The following is a 16,810-nucleotide window of genomic DNA, read 5'->3' as shown; positions in this document are numbered from 1 at the left end:
ATTCGGTGATAAATAGCACCTATTCCAAAATAGATAGTTCAGAACAGGGGCTCTACAGACAGGGAGTTATGGGCTATTTTGAAATAAACTATTCAGGAATACGTTATTCTGCGATAACGCTGCTGTGCAGACATAGCCTCAGAGTGCTTCCAGGGGCTCTAATCTGAAGTAGGCTCTATTGTGTGGGGACAAGTTAGTTTGAAATAGTTTTGTTTATTCCAGCACTTCTCTATAGTGTGGACGCATTGTTCTGGAATAGCTTATTTCAGAATAATAACTCCAGAATAAGCTATTCTGGACACTAACTCTGTAGTGTAGACATACCCTGCTACAGCACATCACCCAATGTAGCCTATGAGCTACTGTCCCCGTTCTTTGCCCTCAGGAATGCCCAATTGACTTTCAGGATGTGCAAGGGAGACTTCATTGGAGTGAAGGCTGAACAAGCCTAAGGATCCAGATCTTGAAGTCTTTGCACAGAGCTTCCCTGACCGTTTTACCTGATGACCCTTGTTTAGTCCATTGTACAGGGACCTTATGATGGTAGAAGGAGAACTTGTATCAGAGCATGAAGGCAAGTTCTGCCAGAAGCACCTACATGGCTGTATAAACCTTACCCGCTATGCTGCATGTTCTTGAAGATGCTGCACATTCATTGCACATGTAAACTGTCTTAAATCCCACCTCTGAGGTCAGTGGAGAACTGGCCAACACCTGCATTCTGAACTCAGCTCTGCCTGGTGCATGAGGCTTTGTGCTGTGTCCCTAACTGAAAAGTTTTGGGTTGGGTTTTTAGACACGGTGCTCTTTAAGAGTGAGCTAACGGTGGAGGTTTCATACAATAAACAAAATCTCAGCTATAAAGTTATCTATCTGGGGCTGTTTTCCACTGTGTGGAATATTAACAAGTTATTATGCACGCCTCCTGGGGCAGCTTCTAGGTTAAAATGTAGACATCGATTGCACGTTAGGCTGGGTAACATACTGGCAGGAAAACACATTTAGTCTGTTAATTGGAAAAACATACACCTTGTTTTATCACCCAGAGGTCTGGACTCTGCAGAACGACAGTCCAGTGCAGTCAGTGAAGCAGAGTGAGAATGTCCGGGAAGCACTTGACAGTATGGTGGGAAGAGCATTCGGAGTTTGATGTAAACACACAAGTGAGTGGGTTCCCAGTTAAGGGTGGAAATTGCTGATCCCTCTTAATTTTTTTTTCCATCCATGGGTGGAATAAATTTATGCACACCAAGTTGTGTGCGTGTGCACCAGCAATAGAAACACACGGGGCCTGCTGTGGGTGGCTGTGGGCACTCTGCTAATCAGCTGGGTGTCATCTGAATCTCTCCTGGGGCACTTCAGTTTACAAAGAATGTTGGTGGCAATCACACCCTCTGTTAGCATGTGCTGTGCTTATCCATTGGCGTTTTTTACACACACACACACACACAAGCCATCCTATAGCACCTTAAACACTAACAATTTTATTTATTAGGCCATGAGCTTCCATGGGTAAAACCCACTTGATCAAATTTTTACCCATCATCCAATAAAATTGTTAGTGTTTCAGGTGCTATAGGACTGCTTGTGTTTTTTTTGTGAAGCTACTGACTAACAGCACTCCCCCTCCGAGACCATCATTGGGGTTAATTTGCTGGAGCACCCAGCCCTGTGTTCCACAGGGCTGCTCAACTCCCTGCTAATATCTGAGACTGGGTCCATCAGCTTCTGCATGTACACATCACTCCCTCTAACCAACCACCTTGTCTTCAAGACCTCCCTTCCCAAACCGAGGTGTAAGCATGTGGGACAAGCTGGGGGACCCAGGGTGACAATGCATGGCATCTTCTTGTGAGGAATGTCAACAATACAGCAAAAGGCTGGGGATGGGGAATAACACCCTCCTCAATAGTCTGGTTCTAGGTCTGGCTTGTCCCACAGACGTTCACCCAGGCCTGAATCCAAGATGGTGTCAAAGAGCATCTTCCCAAGAGGAGAACTAGAGTGGATGGGCCTGGAGTCTGACGGGAAGTGCAGGTGGGGCTCCAGCTGAGGAGGCCAGGTGTGTGACTGTGGTGTGCGGGTCCTTGAAATGCAGGACTGCGCTGGCCTTAGTTCTTTGCTGCTTGTGGCTTTGTCAGGCTGGTGCAACCTGGCCTAGAGCGTGACCTTCCTGCCTGTTGTGATGTTGCACCTCCACAGCCACAATATGAGAGCAGGGAAAGAACTTGCTTCTTTTTGCTCTAAAATCCTCGGGTCCAAACAGCTGAACTGAAGGAGACTCCCTCTTGGCAAGTCAGAGTAAAGGTCATATGCCACACAGTTAAGCAGTTCTGTTCCATGTCGCGTGTCTAGGTACAGTAGAGAGTGTGTATATGTAAGGGTGATTGATGGGCATGTAATTTTTGCATATATACATTCAGTTAAATAGAGTGGGAAATTACTAATAACACCATCTGAAAGGCATCTTTTCTAACTCTTGACGGCTACGTCTACACGTGCACCCAACTTCGAAATAGCTTATTTCGATGTTGCGACATCGAAATAGGCTATTTCGATGAATAACGTCTACACGTCCTCCAGGGCTGGCAACGTCGATGTTCAACTTCGACGTTGCTCAGCCCAACATCGAAATAGGCACAGCGAGGGAACGTCTACACGCCAAAGTAGCACACATCGAAATAAGGGAGCCAGGCACAGCTGCAGACAGGGTCACGGGGCGGACTCAACAGCAAGTCGCTCCCTTAAAGGGCCCCTCCCAGACACACTTTCATTAAACAGTGCAAGATACACAGAGCCAACAACTAGTTGCAGACCCTGTATATGCAGCATGGACCCCCAGCTGCAGCAGCAGCAGCCAGAAGCCCTGGGCTAAGGGCTGCTGCCCACGGTGACCACAGAGCCCCGCAAGGGCTGGAGAGAGAGTATCTCTCAACCCCGCAGCTGATGGCCGCCATGGAGGACCCCGCTATTTCGATGTTGCGGGACGCGGATCGTCTACACGTCCCTACTTCGATGTTGAACATCGAAGTAGGGTGCTATTCCCATCCCCTCATGGGGTTAGCGACTTCGACGTCTCGCCGCCTAATGTCGATTTCAACTTCGAAATAGCGCCCAACACGTGTAGATGTGACGGGCGCTATTTCGAAGTTACTGCCGCTACTTCGAAGTAGCGTGCACGTGTAGACGCAGCTGACATCTTTCAAGAGTGTGAAGAGGTAACTCCTGAATCTGTACAGCATCTCTGCTGGGAAGGAGAGGAGAGGAGAAGCAGTAGTTCTCTTTCTCAGCTGGAGAAACTGAGACCCTTAGGCCAAATGACTTTTCCCAGGCCACAGAGATGAGTCAGTATCAGTCCTGTGGTCAGACCCCAGCCTTGACGCTGCTCTCGGGCCAGCTGAATAATGCACGTGGCTGAAGGTGAGGTTGAAAGCTTTGTGGAGAAGGTACAGTCTGAGGTTTAGAAATCACAAGGTGTGAAATGAAGCCACAGATCGAAAGAATCACCACAACTCCTGCAAGGTGTTCCTGAAGCTTTCAGAAAGTCATCTTCCCGCTGGCCATTGGCGAGTACCTGCGTAATAGCACGCTGTGACTGAAAGACCTAAAGGAGCCGTAACTGGGAGGAGAGAATCCCTTGCAAGCAAACGGCCCACCAGCTACGCCTGTCAAGGTGAGTTCTGTTGTACACGGCCCAATGCTAAATAGACCAAGCCCTGTAACAACTGCAGACAAGGCTGCCAATGCTGGGCAATCGTTCATGGACAGAAAGGGGAGAGAAAGTACCTGGGTTGTGCAAGCTTTCTGCAGGAGGGGGAGGAGGGAACCAGCCTTTTTTCATGTAGTTGCAATTGAGGAAAACCTCACTGTGCGAGGGCCTAGCTCCTCATAACTCATCTGGGGGGCAGTCCAACGAAAGGGAAACGTGCCATTCGCTGGGAGGGAGGCACAGCCGGCTCCAGGGCACAATTTATGGCCCTTGGTTTCAGAAAGAGAGCGTTGCAGAGCGCAGCCAGCCCCCAGAGTAGGCCTGGTTCCCATTTGATCTCTGCAAGCTCGTAACCCCCGCGCTGCCTTCGTGAGTCGCTCTGCACCGGGCACCATAGCAACCCCATCAAAAAGCAAGACCCATGCGCCGCCACCTCTGAGGCACTGCGTCGTTTTCTGCAAGGCATATGCAGGCTTGATGCTGGAGGCCGTGCTTCTGCGTTCCGGCCCTGGCCCTTTGCATTTGCTAAGCAGCCTCTCTGAAGGCTTGTCTACACTACCACCTTCCTGGGAAGGAAGGATGGTAATTAGGGTGTTGGGAGTTTACCAATGCCGTGCCGAGGTGCATAGGCAGCACTTCATTAAGCAAATTCCCCCCGTGGCAACTTTGGAGTTGTAACATTGTGAGGAGTAAGGGGGCTTGGAAGTTGCCCTGGCACTTTGAAGCACCGGCGGGTGAGCCATGGCTAGAAACGTGCCAGGACTTCGAAGTTTAAAACTTCGAAGTTGCCGCGGGGGGGAATTTGCTTAATGAAGTGCTGCCTATGTACGACGGCACTTCATTAGTAAACTCCCAACACCCTAACTGCCACCCTTCCTTCCAAGGAAGGTGGTGGTGTAGACAAGCCCTGAATGACCAGGGAAGTGAACTCTGATGTCCCAGGCACATTCCCACTTGGCTTGGAATTAAGCGCTGCCTGTCTGCAACTGGCTGAAGTTCCCAGCCAATCGACTGCCGCGCCATGTTCGACTTGCTCAGAGGGGGCTGTACAGCCGTCCTGGGTACATCACTTGCCACGGGATTGTAAGCGATCACAAGCCAGATCTTACCACCAGCACCACCCCCTGCATCTTACCAACTGCTCTACATTGCTCCGGGAGGCAAGCTGGGTACTTGTGGCTTCTCCAGTGCAAGGGGTGTAGAGCTCTTTGTTACCCATGTTGCTGGTCCCCAAAATAGTGGGGGGACACGTGGCCCCTGGGAGATTTCCTGACCAAACGTCTGTGGACGGAGGTGGCCACACACAAAAGCCAATCGGGAGAGCGCTCGGCTCAGTCGACAGAGCGGCCAGACGGCCTGGCTGCTCTCTCGACAAAACAGGCACCTGGAAACAGAGCAGACGGGGCTGCTCATTGTTCTGCGTGCCCTGTCTGTCGAGAGACGGCCCCCCGGAGCCTGCACACAAAATCTGTCGACAGCAGCTTTGTGCCTCCTGGCTGAGAGCCCCAACGCTGCTGGCGGCAGTGCTGAGTTTTGTCGACAAAATGCATTTTGCGTGTGGCCATTCCACCGGTTTTGTGGGCAGAACTCACTCATGTGACCACAGCCGTAGCGTAACTGAGGAAACCCAGGTATTGGTTTGAGGCTTTTTGAGCACCTTTGCCAGCTCCTGGGCTGCTCAGAGGAAGCATGGTCGGCTGATAGGCTGCTGTCCTGGGACTTTGAGAGCCCCAGCTTTGATTGCTGCTCTGTCGTGGCTTTCTTGCCTGATCTTGGGCAATTCCCTTAGTTCCCCTGTCTGTGAAGTGGGATAGTGGTATTTTACTCCCTTGGGTGGTTCGGTGAGGATACGTGCACTGAGGTCTGGGAAGGGTTGAGTTGCCATGACAACGGGGTGGGGAGAAGGGGCAACGATTCCTCTTCTATCCCAAAACTCCTCCACACGCAGGCAGGCCCGAGACATGTCTGGGAGCGGGAAAGGAGGGCAGGTTGTCCACGTGGCACTGGGACGCACCAGCAAAGCTGTTGCTGCAAATTGGCACTGCTTGCCTCCAACTCTGCCTGGTGCCAAACTCTCCCCTTCCATGAGCGCTGCAGTCGGCCTGCAGTTAAAAGAATATTTGTGGAAGGAGCAGGCCCCTGAGTGGGTAGCCTGAAGCTTATAAAGCTCCAATTCTTTTAGCTTCCCACAAACCTCTTCTATGCTCTAGCTGCCTCATTGCTCTTTGTACCTGGGAAACGTAGACCCTTGTCAAAAATGCCCAAGGAAGACCCCATGGACAAAATGTTGCTTTAATTTAATTTCCTGTTCCTAATGTGCCCCAATTAATGTCATTTTGTTTGATTTGCTGCCAACATGCCAGGATGGCCCTTACTTTGTTTCTCAGCCTTGATGGGAATCTTGCAGTAATAAGATATCAAGTGTACACGTCATCATTAGTCACATTTGAGCCTACTGCCACAAGAGCCTTGGCTTTTTTTCCTACGGTAGGTGCTAAAACTGTAATATCCCATTGACTCCCCTGGGACTGAATAATCAGGACCTCTGTCCTCAGGAGGGAAGCATGGGTGAGGTTTTTCACAGTGCTGAATAGAACAGTGGGTCCTAATCTGGGGTCTGCAGACCCCCAGGGCATTGAAGGGAGTCCCTGGAAAAAAATTAAATAAAAATGATCATAGAAAATAAGTTTTAAATGAATTGCAAAGTTACAATCTATTTTTAAATCAATGTATTCCATTAATGGTAATTGCTGTATGAAAATCTGTATTGTGGTTTTAGAATTGGCTTGGATGGGGGTCCGTGAATGATCTGAAGGTGTGTTTGGGAGGTCTGCAATAGTGAACTGGTTAGGAGCCACTGGCCTAGATGGTGGTGAGAGCAATCTAATATGTGAGAGGTGTTGGGTCAGTGAACTTGATTTCCACTTTACAGAGGGGAAACTGAGGCACAGAACGGTGACCTGCTTTGTCCATGGGTACCGAGTGAGCGAGGGGCAAAGAATAGCTCCGAGGACCATGGATTTTCCAGGGCTGGGCTCCAGCTTTCAGGGATTAGTGTGAGGGCTGCAAAACCCCAATAAACTGTTCTGATGGCTTTACCGCAGACCAGTGCAAAAGAATCTGAAAAACAAGGGCATCTGCTTTCCCTGTAAGGGCTGGTGTCTTTTCAGATCTTGCTCGCAGTGAAATCAGGCGAATGGCATGGTATGAAAAGTCACTAGCAGGTCATACAGAGCAGCAAGGAACCCTGCTGCATCCCTGTGAAACAGGGGAGCATCCTCTCATCACTGTTACCTTTACAGGTGCAGCTGTGGACACCACAGGCTCATTAGTCAAGAGCAGCCTCTCCTGCTGTAGCGTCTCTGCTGAGTCACTCATCCACTAGCCCGGGGTGCACAAACTGGGGGGCGGGCTCCCTCAGGGGGTCAGCACGGTCGGCTGCTGAGTCTCGGGCTCATCCATCCAATAAAAATATTGAACTATGGTACTGGTTTTGTCTGTAGATTCACACTTATGTATCCGTTCATAACATTTTTACGCATTTTCTTGCACGTGCTGAAGGGGCTTTTTTTCCCGTATGAACACAACCGAAATTTCCCTCAGTTTGGATTACAGTTTGGGAGGAGGGGCTGCCAGCTGCAGGAAGTTTGCTCACCCCTGCACTAACCTCACCCTGTTTGTACCATAGACGTGTCAGCAGCTGCCATGGGGTGGCCAGCTCCTTGGCCGTCCCTTCTGCTTTTTTTGCTGGGGAGTTCACTCGGTTTCCAGTCCCAGGTAGGAAAAGCCCTGTGGCGGCGGGTGGTTTATCGAAACGTCTGCTAGAGGACCGTTCCCTGCAGAGCTGCAGCCCACGGAAGAGGTGAGCTTTTTTAACTCTTCTGACCTGAAATCTCTGGCACCCTGCTTTTGTTTATCTCTTCCACCCTTTCTTCTCTTGTTAAAACAAAGTGGAGGTGTGAGAGAGGAAGAACTCCCTGTTCCAGCACTTACCTCACTCCCTTTCCTCTGTTTTTCCCATTCTTGCCCCTCCTGTAACTTACAGGGAGTTTCGGATCCCAACATAAAACAGCTTCCTAAGGCTAGGAGAAAATTCCCAGCCTGTGGGTCTGATCCTACCATGTGAGAGGCACCCCAGGCTGCCGCTGAAGTAAAGCAGGGATTTGGAGGGGCAATGCCTGAGCCTAGTCTTTCCTGAGAGAGACAATCCACCTTAAACTTGGTCCATAAAATTAACACTCATGCTCTAGTCTCTGACCTGCAGCAGCTATGACTGGGGAGGAACACCCTCAGGCTGGAGAACAGCTCTTCTTTCAAGACCTGGCCCTCCACCGCTGAAATCAATCAGAATTTTAAATTGCTGTCAGTTTCACCAGGACAGGACAGAGAGCTGGGGGGTGTTCCCTTGGTAGGGAGAAAGGGCTGGCACCTCTATAAATGGGAGTCCATCCCTGTGACAGCGCCAGCCTCGGTTTGGCTCCGGAACTGTTGGAGTAGCAGGTTGGATTCCTGTTGGACTCACATTTGAGTGGTCCAAATGGTGAAAACTGCTTGAATGTGGTTTTGTCCCTTGCCTCTCTTGGGTATGTCTACGCGAGAGGAGTTGTTCCAGATTAAGCTGTTCCGGCATAAAGTGTCCACATGCTACAGGGAAGCCCCCAAAATAAGCGAAATTTAGGCTCTATTGCATGTGGACACTATTTCAGGGGCTCTGATCCAGAATACTATGTCTACACAGCAGCTTTATTTCAGAATAAACTATTTCCAGAATAACTTATTTCAAAATAGCCCCTATTCCCTGTCTACCCAACCCCTAGTCCAAAGTATCTATTTTGGAATAGGCACTGTTGCTTGTAGAATGAGGTTTACCAAATTCAGAATAAGCTGACTGCTATTTCAAAATAGCGGTTGCATTGTGTAAATGCAAAGTTATTTCGGCATAAGTGGCTGTTATTTCAGAATAATTTTGCTGTGCAGACAGACCTCTTTGTACTTAGTCTTTGCTTTGTCCAAAGTCCCTGCAGAGATAGAATCGTAGGGTTGGACGAGATTTCAGGAGGTCATCAAGTCATGTGCCCTTTTCAGTTTCAATTACATTCATATGAAAAAAAAACCAACCTTTTGAAATGTGTAAGAAAATAAGCATGGAGAACGTTATTAATTTGTATATAAATGTGAATACACAGGCAGAAAAACAGTAACATAGTTCAATGCTTGTATTGAGATGAATGAGCCTAACACAGAGCAGCCAATCGAGCTGTGCCCACCTTTTTGAAATTCCATGCCTCCAGGGGGGCCAGCCCCCCACTTCGCTCACCCCGATAAACAACTTCAGCTATGCAAAGAGAGTAGCTGAACTTGACATACTTACTGCTGTCTCTTCCATGTGGTATGGTTGGCAGGGGGTTGCTCTCCCATCCACTCCAGCTACTCTTCTTGTCCTGATGGAGTACCATAGTTGACAGGAGAGAGCTCGGGGGTCGATTTATCACGTCTACACAGACCCAACGTGTTGTAAAGACCAGACCTTACTCATCTCGTTCTGCTGGAGTATTGGAGTCAATGAAAAAGTGACTAGCAGTCAATTTTAGCGGGTCTTCTCTAGATCTGCTAAATCAACCGTAGCATCAGTCCATCCTGAAGTGGGGACATACCCAGCAAAAGTTCTCACGTCATTTTGACATCAAATATTTATTTTATGGTTGGAGATTTGTGTGCAGCAGCCCTCTGGATGAGGGCTTTCCTCTTTATGTTCCATACGACGTTGTTACATATTCGTTCTGGGCAGCATCTGTTGTTTTTAAATCCAGTTTTCTGGTTGATGATTCCTACTTGTTTATGATCTTTTCCTCTCTCTCATCTTGCTCCTCCAGATGGAGGTGAAGAATCTATCCTAGTGCTGGCAGACAGCATGAGAAGACAGACCAGGGTAACTGGTAGAAAGGACGATATTGTTCTCTGCCTTTCTCTTCTGCTTTTCCCTGGAGGTGCACGTAGATGTCTCTGTCCCAAAGACACTGAGCATTCAATAGTAAAGCTGAAAATCTTTCATGCTACTTTTTATTAACATAAAATTGTGCCTCTCAAGCCTGTCTAGCTTTTGCATTTGGTCAGAGCATTGAATTTAGGCAATTTGCTGAAATTCAGGGCTGAATTCTGACCAGGGTTATACCAGTGCAGCTTCCCTGGGACTGGGCAGGTATGATTGTGAGGTATCCTACTTCAGTAAAATGAAACATTGGACTAGGACACGCAGTATGGGTCTGCCCCTTTCTGACACTGATCTGCTGTGTGCCCTTGAGTGAGTAACTTTGCCATGCTGTGTGTGGTTCCCCCCCACCCCGCCTGCCCCAGCCTGCAACCTGTCTTGTGTATTTAGATTATAAATTCTTCAGGACAGGGACTGTATCTTATGCCATGTATATTACCTACCATGATGGGCCCCCAGCCTCAGCTAGGGACCTCTAAGTGCTACTGTAACACACATACTTATTACTATGAAGTTATAAAGTGCCTCTATAGTCCTGTTATCTCACAGCTTGCACCTCATTGTCATGGAACAGAATTGAGGTTATCATGCTGTAAAATGTCCATTTTCTCCCAGGCTGTGAGGCTTAGGATAACTTTAGCTCTGTTTCTCCAGTGCTTTCAGCAGATGTCGGGAGCTGAGCAGACAGCACGAGGTTTAGAATCCTAGAACTGGAAGGAGCTTTGAGAGGTCATCAGATCCAGTCCCCTGAACTCATGGAAAGACCAAACGTCATTTGGACCAGGGTTCTGCGTCCTGCAGCTCCGGAGCTGCTAACGGCTCTGTAAGGACTTCTTTGTGGCTCCCAATGCTATAATTGCAAAGTGTGTATAAAAAAAAAAACAAAAAACCTTCTGATTATTATCTATAAATGGTGAGCATCTAAAAGCCCAACAATGAGCAACTCCTATCTAAATAGCAAACGACGTGTGATCTCGAAACATTGGATAACTCCCCCTTGGATATGTACAGTGCATTGCGGGATATGATACTGTTCTGATTGTGTTGCTAATAAAGTCTTGATTTTGCAAAAAGAAAAGGAAACTTGAGGCTTTCCTGCTGTGAAGGGCAAAGTGTATTTTGAGGATGAAAACAAATGAAATGGGAAATAAAATTGGCATAATTAAGGTGGGGTTTGAATGGCTTCAAAAAGAGGAAAATCGACGATGAAAACAGAATTTCCAACTGAATGGACCCATCCCTTTGCATTTATATTGAGTTGGTCTGGGATCCCTTTGTCTCATTTGCAATGAGAAATTTGCCAATATCAAAAAATACAACTTCGAGAGACTATGTGGAAAGTTTGTAAACATGTATTGCATTACAAGTCATTGCGTGTGTGCGGTTTTTAAAATAGGGGTTACAAAAAGTATGATTTGATGTTATTTATTAAGCACTGTCTTGTATTCACATGCATTGCGGTTCTTGAATTATTGAGGCTTTTACTGAATTCGAAAAAAAATGGTGGTTCTTGCTATTTTGGTTGCCGACCCTTTATCAAGACCATCTCTGACACCGATGATGGAGATTCCGCAGCCTCCCTAGGCAATTCATTCCAGTGGTTAACCACCCTGACAGGAAGTTTTTCCTAATGTCCAACCTAAGCCTCCCTTGCTGCAATTTAAGCCCATTGCTTCTTGTCCTATCATCAGAGGTTAAGGAGAATGATTTCTCTCCCTCCTTGTAACAGCCTTGTAGGTACTGGAAAGCTGTTTTCATGTGCCTTCAGTCTTCTCTTTTCAGACTAAACAAACCCAATTCTTTTAATCTTCTCTCTTTGTCGTGTTTTCTAAACCACTGTTTCTCAGCCAGGGTTATGAGTACCTTTGGGAGTACACTGAGGTCTTCCAGGGGGTACATCAACTCATCTAGATTGTTGCCTAGTTTTACAACAGGCTACATAAAAAACATTAGGGAAGTCAGTACAATCCAAAAGTTCATTCAGGCAATTTACTTGTTTCTACTGCTTCATATGCCTTACGCTGAACTGTAAGTACAATATTTCTGTTCCAATTCATTTATTTGGTGGTAAGATGGTGGAAAGTCAGCAAGTTTTCAGTAATAGACTTCCGTGACATTTTTGCATATCTTTGTAACCAAGTAGTTTTCTAGTGAAGTGTAGCTTTGGTGGTATGCAAAACAAATCTGACTTCTGCAAAGGGTACGGTAATCTGGAAAAGTTGAATGGCACTTGCCTTAGGACCATGTTTCTCAACCGGTGGTGTGCGTACCCTTAGAGGTACATGAGAGAAGTCTGTGGGAACTTATAATTTTTCTTGAAAAAGAAGTACCTTATTTTAAGAGAAAGTTGAGAAACGCTGTTCTAGACCTTTAGTCATGGTGTTTGCTCTTCTCTGGACAACAAAAATGATTACAAGTCTAGCAAACATGACCTAGAAGGAAAGCTCACTTTGTTTTGTAATAGACGCTGGTGGCTCTCTTATGTCTCTGTCATGCCTGTTGAGTTGCTGCCCTTGATGGCATAGTTTGTAAGAAGTCATCATTGGGTATTCCCTCCTCCATGTACCCAAAGACCGTTTCTGGAACCAGCGCAAAATCTTTGCATGTTGAAAAGAACCTTGTTGTGTTTGTGCAACCCCCATGTTTTCCCATATAACACACACACACCTGAGAGAAACTTAACCTAAAGATTTTCTAAGTCTTCCTCCTGTCACCTGGTGAGCTCTACAAGACACTCAGTTGGCCAGAGTTGAATGATTGCTTCATCCACTCCCTCTTTCCTGCTTGCAGCCATCAACCTTTTTGAACATCAAGCTTTTTCTTCTTAATGACTCCGGAAGTCCCTGCACTAGCTATATAGCCCTTAAGGGCTGCTCAATTCAGGAACTACTAACTCAACTGTCTGAGCCTACAGCATACCTAAATCCACGATTCCTCCTCTGCCCAGAGGAGGGAGAGCTGTAACAGTTGACCCATTGACCTGCCTCTAAGCTGTAACCCCAGCAGAGGATGCTGAATGGGAGTTTCAGCAATGTCAGGGTCTGGTGTGATGTTTCTAGAGAGACACATCATTCAGATTTCATTTCAGAAGTGTTGTGAACCCGTGGTCATTAATGTTTGTGGATCAGTCACAGGAAAATTCATTCGGTGCCTAGAGTTTTGTTTTTAAAGCTGCTAAAAGATGTTCCCTGGTTTTTGTCTATTTCCAAATGGAGCCCCACGTCCAGTTTCACATCCCAGTAAACTGCAGTTTTCAGTTTATTTGCAGAGTGAAAATGTGATTGTAAATATCAGGCAGATTGCAAGATTCTTTTGGAGTGTGTCTCAGTGAATCAGGCTTGTAGCTGGAAAGAAGGATTACGTGTTTCTAATAAAGGACAATGTAAATCTGGCATTCACTGGTGTAATGACCTCTAGGCTTTTCCTTCCTGAATAAGTTGTTTCAAAATTCTCAATTAGCTCTTTCATTTTTAAGAGTCAGTTTACTCACAATATTTCATGTAAATGATTTCCTGCCCATGATTTAAAAATAATTCAGTGACAACCCAACTTTAACTCCAGAATGGTCTTGTCCAGATTGTTAATTTCAAACATTAAAATGAATTCTGATGTAAACATTATTTGGAAAACCTTGTGGTTTGTTTTTTTTAATCTCTAGACCTGTGACTTTTCCGGATCATGTTTTCATGAGAAAGGTTTGCTAAACTACAAAAACAAACACCCCAAAATTTGGATCTACGTAATTTTTACTTGAGACTGGATATATTTAATATATATGCCTCAGTTTATAAATTCTTAAAATAATACAATTGCAGTTAGAAACATCCTTGTGAATTTGATTATCCTGTTATAGTGCATGCTGTTAACCAGCTTGCAATTATTGCATGAATAACATGTCACTATGTAATAATCACTCTAAATTACTCATTTAAATATTCCTTCAGTAGGTCTGTATCAAAACAGCTCCAATCCTGCAACTATTTGCTCACATGAGAAACTTTACATATGTGAATAGATCCATTGTGCATATAGTTACTCGCATAAGTGTTTTCAAGGTCATGGCCATAGGGAGTATATTTTACATTTTCATGAACATGCGCTGGAAATTAGAGAGCTGCTTATCAGATATGATTTATCAGTGCTCTAAATTTGTCATTTCTCTCTGATTTGTTTTTGTGGGAGGGTTTTTTTTTTTCCACGTTAGCCTGGAACTCTCCGTTACCTAATACAGGCAAAACTCGCTGAGGAATGAAAGAGTATGCACAGTGAGGTGTGGAAACCCTTGTATGTTACACAGTTTCTATTAATTTGGCAGAGTTAAACTCCAACACATGGCATTTAGTATGTGCATTGAAAATTGTGACACAAGGTGACGTTAAAGGGTGTGTAATACCTGTGGAATACAGGAGGATGGTAGTACATGAGGATTATCTTTGAATCTCTGCTCCTGACTCAAATCTGTACCCTTGACTCAGTTCTCACCAGCTCAGAACTCCCCCTGGGCAGGAATCTGAGTGGCAGGACTTTGGGGAAGTTCCATTAAGCCCATTGAAGCACATACACACCCGTGGAAGCTCTGTTCAGTTCCAACTGGGGTTCTAGGCCACACCTAAAACCTGATCCTCTTCTCACTAGCAGTGGTGTAAATTGAAAGTAATCAGAGTGACACCTAATGCAAGTGGAGTTACACTGAAGAAAAACTGGGGTGAGGTGAGAGGAAGGGTTTTTTTCGGTATACAAACATAAGGATTTTACCCAAATACTTTCATGCGGGTTATTTTAAATGAAGGACTGACTCCTGCTTTAGTCTGATGAGGAGGGTGACGGCGGAGGGGAGGGGGGTGATGGATTCTCCCTCTCTGACAATTTTTTAAAATTAAGGTGGGATGTTTTCTAAAAATTTTTGCTCTAATTCAAGCCAAAATTTGGAGGACGGGGAGCAGGGAGACCTGGATAAACTATCCTATACTAAACTCCAGATTTCCCATAAGGTAAGTAGATATATTCTGTCCCCACTTACATACACTCAGCTGTACCAGTGATTTCAGGGAAGAGCTCTGAAGTGGGGTTTGCAGGAAGACACAGTGGGCAAGTGGTCTCTCCTGCCTTTAGAGGCTCTGAACAATAGGGCTACGGCTACCTTAGAAGCATCAGAGGTTGCCATCGGCAGAGATCTTCTGACAAAACGCCGGTCGCCGTCACGTTGTTCTGTCTGTCTACTCTGCAGCGAACAGCCAGGCTGCCCAGCCACTGTCTCAACACAACAGCTAAAAGTGGATAGGGCTGCCCGGCTACCTGTGAACCCCGTCTCGGCAGAGGACCGCCAGGAGCCTCTAGTGGCTTTTTTGTTGACAGATTGTCAACAAAGGCATTGTTTGTCCTTGTGGAGGGGCAGAATAGGGTCAGCAGAAGTTTTGTTGACAACTCGCAGAGCATCTACACACAAAATACATTTTGTGGACAAACTGTAGGCAAAAAGGTGGTGCAGATGGTCTGGGGAGGGCCCTTTTGTCGGCAGAAGTGACCAAAGATCGATTCACTTTTTATTTACAGATATAATCTGTTGACAGAAGTTTTGTCGGCACAGCTCTTCTGCCAGTAACTGCTGTCGACAGATGCTTCTAGTGGCTGTAGCCTTTGTGTGGAGCTGCTCTGCAGGTTTTGTCAACAACACTCCAGCTTTGTTGACAAAATCCTCTAGTACAGAGGTAGCCTAAGAGTTTTACCCTTGCATTTAGCCAGGGCACAATTTGATCCAGTGTGGGCACCTTTGCTGAGCCCTGAATTTTCGAAACCAGTGAGCTCTTGAAGCAGGAGCTTCTGTGGGGCTTGGTGCTCCGCAGTTTCACAGACTGGAGGGAAGGTTGATAGGGTTTCTTGAGCAGGGGGGAGAGGCGAGCCCAGGCAGCGGTGTCACGCACTTTGCAAGGGCCAGGCTAAATGCCACATCTTGGAGAACATTAAAACATCACAGCGGGCCCCTGGCAGCCTTGATCCTGTTTATTTTTCCATTCCCAGCGCCTGCGTGTAACTGCAACTGTTGGAACAGGGCAAGGCTGGATTTGAATTCCTCGCCGGCAGTGAGGGCCGAGGCTGACTAATAAGACCTGGCCCCGCTGAGTGATTTTTGACTGCCTTTCGCTGAAAGGATGACCCCCGCGCCGGGAAGGCCCTGCTGATGAGCAATGAAAGATCCCCGCCCGCCCTGTGCATCTAACACGTTTTATCTAACGGGCGCTGAAAAGCCAACCTGAGGATGGATGGCTGCAGCCGGCGGAAAGCAGCCAGCGGCTGTGCCGGCCCTTTGGGCGGCGGGGGGCCGGGGGCTCTTTGTTGGCTTTCCAACCCCTTCCCGCTTCACGCGTTTAGCAATCGCGGGCGCCGTTCGGCGCGGGCATTGCAAAGGCGCAAACCCAACTTCCAGCCGCTTTGCGGGGCCTGACTCCTCCGGCCCCAGAGCAAATCCCGTCTGTGCTCCCGACTCGCGCTGAAATCACGGCGCCCTTTGCAGGCGCCGGGCGGCGCGTCTCGGTGCATGGGGGAGCCGGGGCGCCCCGGGAACAGGCAGGGCCTTTTTGTGTTTCTTCGTGTGTTTTGTGTTTTTTAACGGCCGAGGATTTTGTGTGTTAAGCGAGGAGTTTTCCTGGGCAAAGACCCGCGCCCTGGGGCTGCAAAACACACCTCGGGCTGCGGCGTTTTCCGGCGCGGAGACAGCGGGTCCTTCCCCCGTTGCCCAAGAACTGAGATCGCTGGTCTGAAAGCTGCCCCCGGACCGGCGGCTGGTTTGCCTGGAGAGGTTCTTGGTGGTTTTCTTTGTCTGTGACGCTCCAGACTAACCCGGCTCCCGCCTAAGCCTGCGGCCTGGAGCTGGTCAACGTGAAATCTCAACAACCCCTCCGCCTGGGAGCTGGGTCACTTGGCCTGTTCCCCGACCTTCTGAATTAGCAGCGAAGGTCCTGCACCGCGGGAAGAACCAGCGAGTTGTCCCCTCTGTAACAGCGTCCCGGGATCAAATGGGGGCTTATTTACGCCTCAGAAGTGAGGTTCCCCCGGGGAAGCGCGTGGCTAGGCCGGCTCGGCCTGCGGCCTTTGTGCAGTTCGCAGTATTGGCA

General features: G+C 47.5%; 1 long non-coding RNA gene across 1 annotated transcript in view; it reads left to right on the top strand.

Moving 5' to 3' along the window:
* The window catches only part of LOC142023156 (uncharacterized), a 55,828-nt gene extending 42,520 nt beyond the window's left edge, over positions 1 to 13,308 (top strand). Inside the window, exon 3 of the long non-coding RNA XR_012648134.1 lies at positions 10,353 to 13,308. This is a non-coding gene — a long non-coding RNA (uncharacterized LOC142023156). The remainder of the gene's footprint in view (positions 1 to 10,352) is intronic.
* The last annotated feature ends 3,502 nt before the right edge of the window (positions 13,309 to 16,810 follow it).

Source organism: Carettochelys insculpta, chromosome 19, assembly GCF_033958435.1.
Source record: "Carettochelys insculpta isolate YL-2023 chromosome 19, ASM3395843v1, whole genome shotgun sequence".
In the NCBI taxonomy this organism is placed as follows: Eukaryota; Metazoa; Chordata; order Testudines; family Carettochelyidae; genus Carettochelys; species Carettochelys insculpta.
Note: the sequence above shows the minus strand (reverse complement) of the source record. Positions and strands in the feature narration are given on the sequence as shown.